The sequence below is a fragment of the Cydia amplana genome, chromosome 23 (genome assembly GCF_948474715.1).
Source record: "Cydia amplana chromosome 23, ilCydAmpl1.1, whole genome shotgun sequence".
Lineage (NCBI taxonomy): Eukaryota > Metazoa > Arthropoda > Insecta > Lepidoptera > Tortricidae > Cydia > Cydia amplana.
Window position 1 is genome coordinate 9,587,619 of NC_086091.1, and position 14,630 is coordinate 9,602,248.

The following is a 14,630-nucleotide window of genomic DNA, read 5'->3' on the forward strand; positions in this document are numbered from 1 at the left end:
CGTTTTTACTCTTTGGGTACGGAACCCTAAAAATATCTCGCAAATGATTCTTCAATCAAAGCAATATCTTGTCGTAAATCAATTTGCTACGATTGATCAAGTGAGAACATGATTAAAGTTCACGTAGTCACTTCGAGCTTAACACTAGGGTCCGTTAATTCTGCAACATCTTAAAAACTATTTTGACAATGTATACGCCGTTAGTTTTAATGGTGCTGGTAGCTGCTGTCATTAGCGCACAGGTACAATATTATATATGAATATGGGGCATTATCTATGAAAAGGGACCTTTCTGTCGATGGCGCTTACGCCGCACAGCGGCGCGCGGCATTGTATTTATATCAGAGCATCGTTAATAGTGGCGTAAGCGCCATCGACAATAAGGTCCCTTTTCATAGATAACGTTTTCTTTCAGCGTTAATCAGCGTAAAATTTTAGATTTTTGTTTTGTAGGTATGTTTGTGTTTTTTTTTTATTATTATAGTTTTTTTGTACATCGACATTTAGAGACTTTATACATCTCTATGATATTTGCGGTTTAGATGCATTTTATAATTGCTGATGTGTTTTTTGCTTGTATGTAAATTCTATGTTGACGTAAAAGTGCCCTTGTGGCCTCCTTGTGGCCTATTTGCTGAATAAAATTTATTTTGATGTTTAATGTTGATGTTTGATGTTAGATGTAGAACACCTATTTCTCAATTACTGCAACACTGATAACGGTGTTTGCTTATATGAAATCAATGAATTAAATAAATGTATAGATAAATGGGGTTATAAACAACAATTTTTCGTTACAGTGTGCGCCATTGTAAGTATAATCATTTAATTTAGGATTTTCTCAATGGTGCCGATATTGCCTCGGCATACTATTTAACTAACATTAATAATATGCTCTGCCTCAAAAATGTAACCTATAGAGATAAAAAAATAAAAAAACAAACAATAAGATAAACAGAAAAAGAAACAGTATAGTTATCTGTATAATAATATGTTATCCTTCGAAGGTCGCAAAAATATGTGACACGCTCTTATGGCTCTACAAATATGATTGCGTCAGATATTTTTGCGGCCCTCGTTATGTAACATAATTATTATTGCAGAACCCGTACCATGAGTCACTGACAGTGTCAAAACTGACATATACGCACTAACATGCGAGTACGAGCGAGATGTATAGAAAGTGAATTACCTTCTCGATAGCGTTTATGTCAGTGCCAAACTGATGGTAGCCGTACAGTATACCACCAGTTAGGCACTGACATAAACGGCATCGAGAACGTAATTTACTTTCTATGCATCTCGCTCGTATTCGCATATTAGTGCGAGCTTGATATATAGAAAGTAAAATACCTTTTCGATAGCGTATATGTCAGTTTTGACACTGTCAATGACTCATGGTACGGGCGCAGGTGACTCTACAAACCTACAAGACATTTTGCCGTGGAGAGCTCGCGAGTTTCATTACACTGCGTTATTTGATCGGTCGGCTGAATTGATGTCACCTCAATTGTCCGCAATGTAACTAAAATCATTATACGAGTTCGCGCGCCGTCTAAATGAGCCCTAAATATAAATATTTATAGTATTTCTTGAGGGTGGCTACTTTCAACTACATAAATACAATGGAATGGGGAGTTAAATATCAGAATGGAAATTGTGTAACAAATCCATTCAAACCCAAATTTCAATTCCTTATCGTAAAAAAATCGTACTTGGAACGTAAAATGCTCTAGTGCAGAACCGTATCAGTTTCTGCACAGTTTTTAGAACAACAATGACCCTCTTTCAGAGCATGAGAAATGAAATAGTTATTTACAGTACATATGGGGCTACTTTTCCGCACTAGTGCGTAAAATAGCACTTTTCGTGCGTATGTCGAAACTTTAAAGTGCCATATGTACTGTAAAACGTTGTTCGATACACGTGCGAATAGGTAATTCGCAACTCGTGTCGATTTAAAACACTCCCTTCGGTCGTGTTTTAATTTATCGCCACTCTTTTCGAATTTCCTCTTTTTCGCACTTGTATCGAAAATAACTATTACGATACAAATGCGAAATAGAGGAAATTCGAAACGAGTGGCGATAAATTAAAACACGACCGAAGGGACGAGTTGCGAATTAATACCTGTTCGCACGTGTATCGTACAACGTTTTACAGTACATATGGCGCTTTGAATTTTCGACATACGCACGGAAAGTGCTATTTCCCGCACTAGTTCGGGAAAGTAGCACCATATGACTTGTTTCTTCGGTTCACAGGCCTCAACAAGATAACTTGGCACGGTCAGATGCTTTAGAGAATGTTGATCCCCACAGAAGGAGGCTGCAGTATGGTAATGCAGGCCACGTGCTTGGTGTCGATCCCGTATATACGGGAGAGCCTACCACGGAGATACATTTGTGTGTAACACTTTTTGTAATAATCTGTAATCCAATTACATAAGCAAAGGGGTAGATAATACATAGTAGGGTAGAAAATAGGTGTCAATCGATGTGTGGCAGGGCGGCACCGGCGCGGCGTTGAATCCAAGCCACCTGGCTGTGGACTTAAGAGCCAACAGGAGTGGTCATTTCTCCATACAAACGTACTCGACTGTTTCCTCCGTGGGTTTTGAAGCAAGAGCAATGATTTTTTCAACACAGATTAATATTGTCAATATCTGTGTCGAACCGTTTTGCTTTTTTTGATATATCTGTTTTATAAGGCGCTAGTGCCCTTCAAAAATGGCCAAAATTGCTTAATTGACTATGCCGCAATGAGAGGCGTGGTATTCAAAACTGATATCAATTAGCCAAAAAAGCAAAACGGTCCGACACAGATAATTTCATAATCATTTAGATTTCCAAATTTGGTTACGATTGGGTAAGTTTTGGAGGAGGAAACAGTCGAGTACGAAACCTCGATTTTTGAGAATTTTACGAAGGATTTTTCGCCTTGTCCTTATCGCACTAGTTTTAGGAGCCGCTTCCGTTAGCGAGACGGGTATATTTACCTAAAATATTTTAATCTCAGCTCCTGTTTCGTCTTAAACCGGTGGCGTGTGCCTCGGATGCACATGCGCGTATAACAGCGATACTGATCCTGCATCTCAGCCAGCCCACTATCCATACTATCCATACTAATAATATTATAAAAGGAAGTCTGCCTGTTACCTCTTCACGCTTAAACCCGATTTAGATGAAATTTGGCACACTTAGAGATTGTTTGAGTCCCGAGGAAGGACATGATAATTTTTATCCCAGAAATCATCCCTTAAAGGTGTGGAATTTTATATGGGGACTTAACAACAACTGCATAACAAACTTATTTTTTTTTATCTGTATTTCTATCGGAGCTCAAGTTTAATACGATTATTATATTTACAGACTTAAAAGACCAGGCCCGACCAAAACCAAAACCAAAACCACCAAAACCAAAACTAAAACCACCAGAAGGAGAACTACCAAACCGCCCAAAGAAGCAAGTGATGGGAAAACAACAAAGAAAAACTCGTAAGGAAACACGTAGAGGGCCTACCGCTAACCAACTTCGACGTCTTGCGTGTCGCCTCTCTGTCACACTTGTGATTTCGTACGTAAGTGTGACAGGGAGGCAACACGTCGAAAGTGGTTCGCGGTAGACCCTCAGATATCTTTTCTAATTTAAGAACTTCTAATCTGACAATCGACTTAAGTACCTATATGTATGTTGGCGGCGGCCGATCGTAAAATCCGTCAAATCATGAAACGCTGCAATTTCATGTTTTGACTTCCAACCATTAGCGTTCATAGTATAAAACAAAGTCGCTTCCCGCTGTCTGTCTGTGTGTATGCTTAGATCTTTAACACTACGCAACGGATTTTGATGCGGTTTTTTTAATAGATAGAGTGATTCAAGAGGAAGGTTTATGTATAATGTCAACCCGTGCGAAGCCGGGGCGGGCCGCTAGTGTTAATATAAAATAAAGTAAATAAATAAAATAATACTAATATTGTCTTGCATCAACTACAAGGCAAAAATATATTCATTCAAATGAACCTAAGGTAATTTGATTTAAACCTAAATTTAAAAGTTAATTCAAGCTGGATTTGATGGCACTCGGAGCCCCACGGGCCCAGGACTTTGATAAATCAAGGTTTATTTTTAAGGTACTTTCAGGTTACTTGTGTAAAAGTCAAAAGTCAAAAGCATTTATTGCAAACATATTACATAATATTAGGTAGGTACCTATACATAATATGGACCCTGCAAGGGCGCAGCAATCTTATAAATAAATAACAAACTAAGTACTACAGTAGTTTCTTCTGACTTACATAACATTATATATATGAGATCACATTAATGTATCGTAAGAGCTAATTTGCTTACGTTAAGCATAATATTAATAACATTTATTTAATATAAAAATTACATTAAAATCAACTATAGGTACCTACTCTTAAAACTAAACACTACTACTAAATAATATAAAATGAAACAAAATGGTTTAAGTGCAGATACCTATAGATATTTCTAATAAAACGGATTATATCACTTATACTTCGTTTTTTTTAGGATTAGAAATTTGGTAAACAATCTTGATGTGTCTTTTAATAATTGAAAAACACATTTTAAAAATAAGTTACGGTAAATATGTAACAATTATGAATCTAATACGATCTTTTATAGTCTTCTGCTTTCATAAGTAATAGTTATTGATTTTTAAAAAGTGTTTTTCAATTAAAAGACACATCAAGATTGTTTAGCAAATTTCTAATCCTAAAAAAAAACGAAGTATAGTGTAAGGCCTGAGTGGACGCTCGAGTTGGGCGTGCAGCGGGCGGGGCGTGCGGCGTGCATGTTAAACAAATGCAAGCGTATAGGAGCACGTTGCACGCCCCGCCGAACGCTCCGCTTCGAGCGTCCACTCAGGCCTTACACTTACGATTAATTTAAAGCGTTCGTTGTCAACGGGGGATGAAAAATATATTTATAGTCAGACCAAGATAAGTCTGCAACGATTATTTTAAACCCCGAATTTGCGATAAGAAAATTGTCATTCCCATACAAGATCTGCTATCAACATCAGCCAGCCAAAATGTATGGGTCCATATTTTTTCGCGATTTCGCGGTTGATCCCATAGTAAAAGTTGCTCGATATGACTTATACAACTGTACCCATCCCACTTTCAGTGGCTGGTGTAACACCTTGTAATACTTATAATTAATCCGTTTACTTATCAAATTTTTGTTTCATGAAAAAATAATTAATTAATTATGCTGTTATAATATTTTTCGAATTACAGAATCGGTGTTACTGTCGAAGTCAATGTTGAAGTTTCAAAATTGGATTCAAAAGAAACTACTACTGAAAGTGAAAGTTATTCATTAAAATAAAATTGTAAGTATCTTTACAGTACATAAGGTACTAATTTACCGCACTAGTGCGACAATTATTAGCACATTAAGTACGTAACTATTTCGAGAATTTAAATTGCCATACGTACTGTAAACATGTACGAATAGGTAATTCGAAACTCGTGTCGATTTAAAACAGTGACAAATGTGAAAACACTAATTCAGAAGATACCTACCTATGACATACATTTTGCACTATTATTATTCCTTAGTGTAAGGCCTGAGTGGACGCTCGAAGCTGAGCGTTCGGCGGGGCGTGCAGCGTGGCGTCGGGCTAACAAGTGATTTGAGCAGCGTGCACTAAGGCCGCTCCTATACGTTTGCATTTGTTTAACATGCACGCCGCACGCCCCGCCCCGCTGCACGCCTAACTCGAGCGTCCACTCAGGCCTTACACTTAGTCTATGCTTATTTATTTTTCAGTTGGACATGGGTTGGGAAGCGTCGAGCAGGGGGCGTCATCTACCTACAACTAACGTCTATTAAACGTGTTTCTGAATTTAAATACTGTTATAATCTATCTACCTACCAGCGTGCGTAAAGATGGGTAACTACCCGGGTAAATACCTGAGAGTGGGTATTTACCCGGTATATACCCGATATTTACCTACCCGCGGGTAAATACGCGGGTATTTTCGTTTTTCTTCTAAATTTGATGTGTTTAATGGTATGTGAGTATAAATAAGATTAATTAAGGTAATTTTTTATAATGCTACATAAAATGTATGTTCAAACTAATTACGAAAAGGTTGCTATGAGGTAAAGTTCGATTTTAACATATAGGTAAGTCAAATTATGAATATCGTGTAAAATCATTCCATGGCTTCCGGAAATGTTTTATAACGCTTTTAATATACATTAGAAAGATGAAAATAAAGACTACTTATGAATGATAAGAAAAAAAAATTGTGCAGTGTCACAACTTGGGAAGCTCATAAGTCAAATACAGTTAGTTTTAGGACAAAAATGTATATAACCTTTTTTGTAGGAAATTCTGTGTACTTTAGTTTGTACATACAACACTTTTCGATATTAATGAGAGATTCCAAGAAATATTAAAAAGTTAGATAGATAGATAGATAGATAGATAGATAAAATCTTTATTCAACCACAACTTACATGTTTTGTGACACAATAAATAAATAACAAGAGGCAAAAAGAAAGTTGACAAGAGACAAAAAGAAGAAAGCAACATACAATTTGACACTAATAGCAGTAATAGCAATTTACATATTTATTTTACCTAAGTAGAGGGTCATGTGTTGTGGTAAAGAATAGGCGCTGACTCAGCATAGATACTGCGGAGACCGCAGCGCTGATCTTCCGTCAGAACCTTAAATAAACCTACAGTAATGAACGACCAGTGCAGCGCCAGTCGATGTATGTATGAAATACGTATATATTTATATATATGTATTTATATGTATTTGTATTTGTAGATACTATAAATATTTGAAAAAAAGTTCACTTTTACCCCCCTCCCCCCAACCACACCCCCCGCCGACTGAAGTTCGAATGTGTATTATCAACGTATAAGTATGATAATTTACTAAAATCTAAAAAAAATACTCTTATGACGGTCTTTTTTTAATATTTATCAAAAGTGTACTAAAAATTCCTTAGTTACAACTGCAGGTTTCACTAAACCTTTTCATTTTAAATGACACACATTAATTACAACCATTAACTCGGTTTATATCTCCACTTTAACACAAATCGACATGTGCAATAAGAAATGAATCTACCCGTCCATTTGGGTAGATACGGGTAAATACCGGGTAGATGGGTATTTACCGGGTATTTACCTGGGTGGGTAAATTGGGTAAATACCCGCGACCCATCTCTAAGCGTGCGTCAAACGTCACATGTGTTTAAAAAAAAAACAGATTAATTAAGCCTCAGTACATAGTAATACAACAAAGTCGGAAGTGACGCTGTCTGTCCCTATGTAAGCTTAGATCTTTAAAACTACGCAACGGATTTAGATGCGGTTTTTTTTAATAGATAGACAGATTCAAGAGGAAGGTTTATCTATAGTTTGTTAACCTTTTGGGGGCCTGGCGGTAGCGTGCTACTTGCAATCCGGAGGTTCCGGGTTCAAACCCCGACTCGTACTAATAAGGTTTTCGGAACTCATGTAGGTACGAAATATAATATCATTTGATATTTACCATTCGCTTTTCGGAGAAGGAAAACATCGTGAGGAAACCGGACTAATCCCAATAAGCCCTAGTTTACCCTCTGGGTTGAAAGGTCAGATGGCAGTCGCTTTCGTAAAAACTAGTAGAAAACACCTTTGTACAGTTTGTACGAATTTTAAGGGCTAGACATGGGTGTTAGAATTCGCCTAATAGTGAGACTGTGACGTGTCCTCTGTCACCGACAACGTCGTGCCACAAGATTGTAACAGATGGCGTTAGCATGTTCTACATCACGCTTACGGAGTCAGTTACTATAAATAAAACTCTCGACCAACTCTCATTGAGAATAGAAATAAGATAATTTTATTCATGAGCACAAACACAAAATAGAAAATTATACATAACAGAGAAATATATAAGGATAAAGTGCCACGAAATGGCACATAACACATTGGACTTTGGTTCTCAGGCATAGCACCCGCTTTGAGAGAGTAAGTACTATCTTTTGGCCCCCTCTATCTTCAAACAGGACCTTTTCTGTGTCAAGATATTTGGTTCCGCTAATATCCGAAAAGGGGAAGCGGGTGAGTAACGTAATATTTAGGCTCTATCAAACCAACTGATTAAAATACGGTCGGTACCTATTACCATAGAGAAAAAAATACATAGATTGCTCACTCCACACATCAGTTTTAGTACCAAAAAGACTATTAGCATCTAGCATCGAGTAGCGGAACTATCAGTACTGCTACTTGACAATAGATGTAGCACCGACCGGAAAGTCTTATGCTGTTGAGATAAGACTTTCCGGTCGGTACTACATCTATTGTCAAGTACAGTTCTGATAGTTCCGCTACTCGATGCTAGATGTAGACACTGAAATTAATAGTCTAACTGATGTATGGAGTGAGCACTCTTGTCTTACTATATTTCTCTATGCTATTACAGAAGATGTAAGTAGGTAGCGATATCAACCGTGCGTCATAAATTTGCCGTAGGTATCAATTTTAATTAAAAAACATATCTCAAGTGATTCTTCAATTAAACCAAAAGTTAATTTGTTGATTGATCAGGCTTGAACGGAATTAAAGGCGATTATAGTCACTCTGAGCTTGACGTTCGGGTCCGTGAGTTCGTCACCCACTTTATATTTGGCGACGACCATGGATAGACCCCTGGTTTTAATTGTGCTGCTAGCTGTTGGTATACAGGTAAGGATACATATTTCACATACGTATACTCTAATAAATTTCATATAATAAGAAAAAGTGACCCAGACCTCCAGTGCTCCAGGCTGGAATCGAACCAGCGTCCTCTGCTATCGCGGCAGGTGCCTGTTGCCACTCGGCCACCGGGCCACTCGGTATACTCTCTATCTTTAGCGTGCCCATGCGAGTACAGAATATAATAGAATAGAATAGTAGGTATAGAATAGAATAAAATGGAATGGAATAGAATAGAATAGAATGGAATGGAATGGAATGGAATGGAATGGAATGGAATAGAATAATATAGAATAGAATAATATACAGTTTTCAGAGTTCGTGAGACCAATGCACGTATGTCGTCCCTCGCATCGTTGAGATCCTTTAGAATACAACAGATAAAACGCTAAGATGAGAAAAGAAATCGGTTTTCATATTAATAAAATCAATATTTTATCATTACAGTGTGCCCCCTGGTAAGTAATTAGGTTAGATGTTTCTCATGGTGGCTTTGTCGGCGTACTAATCTATAATCTCAGGACGGGCCTTACGGGCGCTAAAAGTGGTACTAGTTCGGCGGTGTCACTGGAATTCGAGCCAATCGTGCAGTCTAACGCAACTAGTTGCGACCAATTACGCGCGTGATTCGAACCCATCAACCAATCGCGTTGTAGCGATGTCACACCGCTGTACTGGCCCCATTCGTGCCCCATTCTTATTGCACGTAAGGCCAGTTGAGATATACTTGACAATTTATTATTTATAAACATTGGGTTAAAACTGCACTACGGATTCTGATTCACAGGCATCTACAAGATAACTTGGCACAATCAGAGGCTCTAGAAAATTCTGGGGCCCAGATCAGAAGGTCCTTGCTAGATGGCAGAATTATAGGTCACATTCTCGGGGTTGGTCCCGTTTATACGGAGGATCAAGACATGGAACTGAAAAGTCTGTAAGTAACCTACATCTTTTAACCTACATCTAAATTATTCAGAAATTTTGGTGGGTTTTTGGTTGGATATATATGGAACCGGGGCGATAGCAAGTAAAACGACCGTTTGCATTGACGTCTGATTTATTACTAACTCGGTAGGTAGATCACAAAACTAGCATACAGAACATCCCTCCAACATTAATTTGGGAACCTGTTAAACAAACAAACACACTAATTAACAGGTGCTTAAACTTAAAAATACTTCTTAAAATCTACGTTGACCCTGGGACGCAAGCGTTGTTGGGCGGACGGCAAATCCTCATTATGATCAGCCGTGTTATCAGAACCGGCGGCTGCCTGCGGCAGAGGTGGAGCCTCCGCTGGCGGCACATGAGGCATTTCTCGTTCACCCTCTGTGTCAGCGTCCTCACAGTCATTCCACTCCTCCCTGCCCTCTGCGGGTTCATTATTCTCACTTAACTCAATTTCTGGAAGCTCTCTGCTCGGTTCAGGTTCAATGGTAGCCGAAGGTGGAGCAGGTGGGGGTGAAATTGATTGTGACCGTGACATAACGGTTTCACTTATTAAATCGGGTTCTGTTTCCTGACGCTTAAACATTTGGTCAACATGACGAATACATTCGGTATTATAATCAGCTACAAATACGTTATACATTCTGCGGCCTATTGAATTTAGCACTTTTCCTTTTACCCAACTTTCTTTTCTATCAATATACCATCTAACCCATACTAAATCGCCGGTGCAAAATTCCCGACTAATATTAGAGGCTTCCTGCAACAAAAATGTTGGGTCACTATCTTTTGGCAGTAATAAGTCTAATCGTGTCCTTAATTCGCGACCAAACATTAATTTTGCAGGTGTCGCCCCAGTAGAAGTATGTACAGTATTTCGGTATGTAAACAAATATTCTCGTAAAGAGTCATGTACAGTTTGTATTGGCAAATTTTCTTTTAATATCGATTTTAGGATATTTTTACAAATTTTTACACTTATTTCCGCCTGGCCGTTACTACACGGGTGATAGATAGGTGACGTCATGTGTTTAATACCATTACTGGAACAAAATTCTCTAAATTCCGCGGAAGCAATTTTTACGTCATTGTCAGATACAAGCAAGTTAGGGATGCCAAAACATGAAAATATTTGCTTTAACTTGCCAATTAACGCCTTAGTTGCCGTTCCATTTTCCATATGACAACACTCTATCCATTTACTGTACGCATCTACCAGTATCAAATACGTTCGAGAACCGATTACCATATAGTCGATGTGAACGCGTTGGAAGGGTGCGCCCGGGCGCGGCCACGACGCTGGCGGCGCTCGCGCCGGCGCGGCGCGCATAACGGCGCACGTCGCGCACGAGCCGGCCCTCTGCTCAATATCGTTATCTATACCTGGCCACCACATCCTACTTCGTGCATTACTTTTCATCTTTACAATTCCCAGATGGGAACTGTGCAATTCATCTAATACGCGTACCCTGAGTGCTGCGGGAACTACGACCTTGTGGCCCCGCAATAAGCACCCATTTTCATACTGTAAATCTGCCTTATTACGAAAATAAGGAAGTATCGATGTACATATGATTTTCCTAGGCCACCCCCGTTGCATGTACTTAATAACGGTTTGTAATACATTATCAGTTTCGGTCGCTTGCTGAATGTCTTTATGTAAAACAGCCGGTGAACATGAATTCAAAAACTTTAATGAAGAATAGGTATCATGCTCATGGTCACTTTTGCAACAAGTATCCGCTAATGGTGCGCGGGAAAAATAATCGGCCACTACATTGTTATCGCCCGACGTGTACTGCACATTGTAATTGTAAGCGGATAAAATTATTGCGTACCTTTGCAACCGCAGCGCTGTCGTCATTGAAATTCCCGTTTTATTATTAAATATAGATATCAACGGCTTGTGGTCAGTTTTCAAAATAAATGGATCGCTTCGACCGTACAAATACTGATGAAATTTTTTTACTCCAAATATTATAGCCGTCGCTTCTTTGTGAAGTTGACTATAATTTTTTTCACTAGCCGAAAGTGACCTTGACGCGAAAGCGAGCGGCCGCTCGACTCCGGTGACGTCACGTTGACTAAGTACCGCTCCCAAGCCTGAGGGTCCCGCATCTACCCCCAAAACGAGTTGTGCTGTGGGGTCAAAATGGGCCAGGACTCTTTCCGAAGCCAACTCACGTTTTACGCGTTGCGCAGCCTCTCGCTGACGCACGCCCCACTCCCACTGAGCCTTCGCTCCGAGCAGATCGTATAAGGGCCGCAACAAACTAGACGCATTAGGGATGAAATTCCTATAATAATTAATCATCCCTACCAAACGCCTAACCTCTGCAACATTGGTAGGATCAGGCGAGTCCAATATGGCCTTGACTTTAGCGAAACTACTTTGCAAACCACTTTTACTAATTGAGTAGCCGAGATAAGTTACAGAATTTTGGAAAAACTCGCACTTTTCCTTTTGCAATCTAAGCCCTGCTTCATTTAACCTATGCAATACTTTTTGTAACCGATCCAGATGTGTTATTTTATTGGGCCCGGTAATACAGATGTCGTCGAGCCAACAACTTACTCCATCGATACCTGAAAGTAACATCTCCATAGACTTTTGAAATATAGCAGGCGCATTGGCCAATCCATACACAAGACGAGTATATTTATACAAACCTTTCTGTGTATTGATGGTCGTGAGCTCTTGTGACTCGTCACTTAGTACAAATTGATTATACGCGTTTTTTAGATCTATTTTGCTATAATGCTCCCCTCCTCCTAGTTTTGCAAATACTTCCTCTATTTTCGGTAGGGGATACTTATCGATAATCAGGTCTTTGTTAAGAGTCACCGAGAAATCGCCAGCAATCCTAACTTTTCCGTTTTCTTTCAATACCGGTACGATAGGGGTGGCATATTGTGAATAGCTAACCGGTACCAAAATACCTAAACTGACCAATCTGTCCAACTCACGTTCAACTTGCCCTTTTAATGCAAATGGAACTGCGCGAGGCTTAAAAAATTTCGGAACACTGTTAGGCTTTAATTGTAAATGTACTTTTAATTTATTAAACGTTCCTAACTCGTCTTGCCACAACTCAGGATATTGTTCCAATAATGTAGCCACATCGCCGTCAGCTGATAAGTTTTTATTGTTTACATTTTGCGTTAATGTCAAGTTAAATGCGGACATAAAATCCCTTCCTAATAGGGGCGGGCCTCCGTTTTTGACTACAAAAACCCTTAATTCCTTTTTCTGCCCATTATAGGTCAAGTGACATAAAAAACATCCCAGAGGTTGAATTTTATGTCCGTCATACAAACACATCCTAATATCACTATCTAACAATTTATACTCGGAAAACATGTGATTATATAACTCTTCTGACATAACACAGGTAGCAGACCCGCAATCAAGTTCCATTTGTAATTGTTTATTTCCAATTAATACATTTAATTCTATCGGCTTAGTAATTACATACCTTAAGTTAAACATTTGACATTCCTCACAGTCATCTACCTCGCTGCGATTCAACGACGACGATTCGCCAACGGAAACGTTATGCACTCGCGCACTTTCACCACAAACTTTCTTTAAGTGACCCTTTTTGCCGCACTTTTGACACTTGTACGATTTATAACGACAATTGATCTCCGTATGATTTTTCATTCCGCAAACCGCACACTGCTCGGGCGTCGAACGTGGATCCCGCTGACCGCTGCCGCTCGCGCGACCGCGCGCGCCTCTCGCGCCACCGCGATATCCACCCTCCGTTTGCGCTCGAAAAACTGGCTCCTCCTTAATTGTAGTTAATTTCGCTTCTCGGGCACTCTCCGTCTGTTCTGCCAACTCTAAAGCCTTGGCAAAGGTTAATGATGATGGCTTTTGCTCGAATAGTTTATCGCGCACGGAACCTGAGCCCAGACCGAGCACGAAACGATCCCTGAGGTTCGTCTCCAGGGCAGTACCAAAATCGCAATAACTTGCCAGACCTCTTAGTCTTGCCGCCCATTCGCTCAGCGTTTCGCCTGCACTCTTCATCGCTCCGAAAAATTTCGCCTTATCCGCAAAAGTACACTGCTTTTGTTTGAAATGTTCGTCGAGTAATAAAACCAGCGCGTCATACGTTAAGGAATCTATTTCCTTCGGATAAGCTAAATTGCGCACTAACCGATAACTTTCATCCGACAAATGTGTAATCGTTATAGCACTTTTTTTTATCTGCTTCCGATATACTGTTCACTAGAAAAAACTTCGTTAACCGGCTCTTGAATATCGCCCACTCGGTAGTCTTATGATCGAAGATAGGCAAATTTCCTAAATACGACTGCGACATGATTTAAACGCGCGAATTATCCTCGTTAGCCAGATGATATATATGGAACCGGGGCGATAGCAAGTAAAACGACCGTTTGCATTGACGTCTGATTTATTACTAACTCGGTAGGTAGATCACAAAACTAGCATACAGAACAGTCTAGCCATAGTAGTTGCCGTGCACCGCTACTGAACGGACGACTGCTCGCGCTTGCGACACCTAGCGGCCATATCTGTCGTAATAGACGCGTTTTGTTAGAGTGAATATTCTGTACCGAGTACAGTTATTTATTCTGTGGTAGAGTTGTGGAAACCAAGCGAGTACCATAACGTCCATAACAATAAAACATGAGATTGTTTATTTGTTTTGCATTATTTGATTGATATATTCTATAATGTTATAGGGCTTGATTATTATAGGGAACGATTAATGCCGTTATAAGGAACATAAGAAAATATCCTAAGTTAACTAATTGACATTAACAGCAATAAAATACTGTAGCAAAAATTATGGAAAATTTTGATGTCTACTGTAACAGACGCGGAAGTCTCTAATCATAATCAACTCATTGTTCTAGAACTCCGTATCGTTATCGAAGCTCTATTTTGTTTGTTTATTAT

The 14,630-nt window shown here is 39.3% G+C and overlaps 1 pseudogene; it reads right to left on the minus strand.

The window, feature by feature from the left end:
* Positions 1-9,917: 9,917 nt before the first annotated feature.
* Positions 9,918-14,028, minus strand: LOC134658607 (uncharacterized protein K02A2.6-like; annotated as a pseudogene).
* Between the last annotated feature and the right edge of the window lie 602 nt (positions 14,029-14,630).